General features: G+C 44.3%; 1 pseudogene; it reads left to right on the top strand.

Annotated features, from left to right (window-relative positions):
- Positions 1-1,316: 1,316 nt before the first annotated feature.
- LOC125525996 lies at positions 1,317-2,421 on the top strand (annotated as a pseudogene).
- Positions 2,422-3,846: the final 1,425 nt, after the last annotated feature.

The raw sequence follows: 3,846 nt of genomic DNA, 5'->3' as shown, positions 1-3,846 counted from the left end.
TGGTTTCATTGTTTTTTCTGACGGTTTTTTCATCGATTTTGTTTATACCGCATTTATGCTTTTTTGTGTGTTCTGATTCGTATTTTTGTCTATTTTTTGTTTCTGTATTTTTATACATTAACTTTTTATAATATGAGATGAGATAACCTTTTTTAAAAAAAAATCAATAGTGTTAAAAATTGGATTTATTTTTAAAAATTCATTCACATTTCCAAAAGTTGTAAATATTTATTTAAATAATCTCGAGTAATTTTAAATATTCCGTAATGAAGAACTTTTTAAAATTTTGTGTATATTGATTATAAGGAAGATTTTTGTAAATTTATGAATTTACTAAAATTCAATCATTTTAAAATTTTAAACCTTTTTCAAATTCATGAAAAAATTTATCCATTATTTTCCTTTAGAAAATCTTGAACATTTTCTAAAATTTGGTGAACTTTCTTCATATATATATTTGTTTATTCAAATCTGTCTTTGTAAGAGGAATTTAAATCTGTCAAAAAATAGGCTCAATCCCGGAATGGCCCATGTGTGCGCTCTGTGCTATCCCTCGGAACGGGGCGAGCCGCACTGCCGCGTGCGGAGTTCGTGGAGGCAAAAATCGAGTGGAGACGAACCGAATTTCAGGTGCCTGAAAAAGAATAACAGACGCGCAAAGAAAGGAGGGGAAGCAGAAGGGGCGGAGCGCCGCCGGCCATATCAACATTTCGGCGAGCACGGGCACGGGAGGGGCGGCCAAACCAAGATTTTGGCGACCACCGGAGGGGCGGCGTGTCTCCACTGCCTTCTTTCTAGCCATACGGGCGGCCTGGCAACTCAAGCAGTCCACGGGCGCTTGGAGCACGAGAGCGGCGGCGACGAGTCCGGCGACAACGGCGCGGCAACTCCGGTGAGGCGGTGACCCCTTTTTTCCCCATCTCATTCCCGATTTCACTCTTGATTGGGCCCCCTCCCCCAACCCTAGTTCCATTGTGGCTCTCTTGTGGAGTAGTGCGCTCGTCATGGTGGTTCTGCTCCTTCCGACTCGGGCTCTAGGTACTCTGCCATTGCCTATCTGCAATCCGAACACGGCTGGGAGTCAGCCCCAAGCTCCTTGCCCTTTCGCTTCTTCTTCATAAATAAGAGGAGGGAGGGATTCGAAGCCCTCTCACATCCCCAGGTTAGATCTGGATTCCCATCGTCGCCTCCTCCTTGCCCTTTCGTTTCTCTATAAATTTCTTCTCCTCTACTGGCAACCCTGCTCGTAACCTCCATCAGAATCAAAAATTCAATCTTTAGATCCAGTTAGTGTGGGAAGATCGATAAGAGGAGACATGTCTAAGCGTCAGCACTCGCACCTTGACGTCGACCGCACCGAGAAACGGCCGCGTCATGCACCGAAGAAGCACCTCTACCTGGTGCTGGATGATTGGGACACGGGCTGCAGCATCTATAAGGTTGATGCCGACACTTTGCAAGATACCTGCACCAGCGACGTGCAGTTTGGGTTCCCTGACCCTCCCATCCTCCGGTTTCCCGTGCCAGTACGCCATCTTGGCATGAGCTTCATGGCCTTTGGTAACATCATCTTCATCGCCACCAACCCACACTGTCCACAGACTCCCATCCTCGTATATGACACCGAGATAGCGGGAATCACAATCGGGCCAAGCCTACCACGTTCACTGCTTGGTGGCATTGACATCTCTGTGGCCGCCGGTGATACGTTGTGTGCATTGACATCTCGCCATGACGGCGAGCAGCACTCTTTTGAGGCCATGTCATGGGCAGCCACGGGAAGCGATGAGATGTGCGATCCACGGCCAGCCATGGATTGGTCCTGGAAAAGGGTGCCATCGCCACCGCCATTTGCCATGGATGATATAATTTCGTCTTACGCGCTGCACCCGGACGGGCACACCATATTCATGTCTGCACACGACAGTCTTTATCAACATGTTCCAAAGGGTACCTTCTCATTCAACACCAGGCGTTTTGAGTGGAGGTGGCATGGGGAATGGGCTCTGCCTTTCCAAGGGCAAGGCTACTACGACAGCAAGCTAGGCGCATGGATTGGGCTCCGTAAAGATGGGTACATTTGTGCCTGTGAAGTCGCCTCCCGCAGCCGCGAAAGTGCTGTGCAGCCATATTGTAAGATTGCGAAGGAGAAGTTGTTCCTCAAAGTCCCGGAGTGGCAGCTGGTAGCAACAAGGGGCCACTCTCGCGTACATGGGCAACAGCAACTTTTGCCTTGTCGATTGTGTGCAGCGCGAGGGAGTGGAGCCTACATGCATCGTCGATTGTTGCGTACTCCATATGAGCACGTTTGGGCTTAAGTATGATCACAGGGGAGAGCTGCAAACCACGCGCCACTGCTCTAGCTCTTGTGTAGTGTCTAAGCATATCCTGTCCTTTTCTCCTCTAGTGTTCTGGATGTAAGAAGTGCTTTGCTTGTTTTATGCAAGCCCTGCCGTGTAATCTCGATGTAAGCTGCTGTGATATGTGGCACTACTACGAAGAGAAATAAAAAGAAGTTGGTTCCCTTTTGCAATTTTCTTGAACCTAAGCCCAGAGATGGTCGCATGTTTCAAGAACTAGAAGCGATGTACTTTTGCTGCTTGCGATATCATGATTGACAGGGATTAGAAAAGGTGGTGCAACTAAACAAGTGTTTATTCAATTATTTCCTCCAAAGATTAGATAATCCTGTATCTAACTGCCATGATCACTCTTTCGCAAAAAAGAGTCTAAGATCCCCATGTCTTATTTCAGGATTAGTGGCAGGGAAGTGTCTAGTCATCTCTCCTCAGGTATAGTCATCAGAAAAACAATGGAAGGGAAGCAAGATTAATGGCATGGATAGATAGGTAGAATAAACCTTGAACGCAATACCTGTGTTATACATAACTAACATGTTTTCTCAAGATCCTTATGTACTACCTTATATGTTCATGCATAAGGAATTAGTGTTGCAGATCTCTTTTGGATGGGACCCAAGCTTTCCAATATGTTGCAGATCTCTTTTTGGTATAAAGCCCAAAATTGCCAGCGGATGGCCAGTGAGCTAAAAAATGAAAGAATGGGTCATATGCTCTCCTCTTAAAGATAGGACGAACAAAGAACAAAAAGCAGTTAGAAACAGCATAGTGTCGGTTGTCAAGTTGTTTGCATGACATGGCAGATTGATTTAAATGCAGTAACAACTTAACAATGGCCTTGGGCATATGTTATTTCCGAGGAACAGTAGACCAGGAAGCATCCTTTCTTTCAAGTTGCAACCCTTTTAGTGTTTGTTTTTCACCCTCTGGAACAATTCATGCCCCAACTAGGAGACCGATGGTTATAGTTTCACTAGAAATTGTTCTAGTTGTACAATCCAGAAAATGGTGGAGTCAAGATTAAATGATATGCAACTATCGTTGCTTTTGAATTATAGCTACACCGAGATCATATATACTGTATTTAAATATTTGGTTACATGAGATCAAATATTTCTGGGTTTCTGGCAACGGTTTAGGAGAACACTGGTGGTAAGATCCATATTCCTTGAGGTACACGACTATTTCATATATAAAAGTTTAGTATATATTTGTATTTTTGCTATGAGGAAATCCTTCTCTTTATGGAAAATTCTGCAGACTGTTCGTCTTTGGAATGTCTGCAAAACATGATTACTTCATTAGCAAATTGTAGTGTCTACCTCCAACCATCATATTCAATTGTTAGACAGACAAAAGAGATCACCATTATACAGACTTGAAATCAGAGAAACGCCCCAATTTTACAGATTACTAGTGTTGTTGGAAAATATCGTGTTGTTTCATATCCTACGGTCAGGTCGGCTTATCATGTGCTCACTGATGA

The sequence above is a fragment of the Triticum urartu genome, chromosome 7 (genome assembly GCF_003073215.2).
Source record: "Triticum urartu cultivar G1812 chromosome 7, Tu2.1, whole genome shotgun sequence".
Taxonomy (NCBI): domain Eukaryota; kingdom Viridiplantae; phylum Streptophyta; class Magnoliopsida; order Poales; family Poaceae; genus Triticum; species Triticum urartu.
The sequence above is the reverse complement of the archived record's forward strand: the minus strand, read 5'-3'. Positions and strand labels throughout refer to the sequence as shown.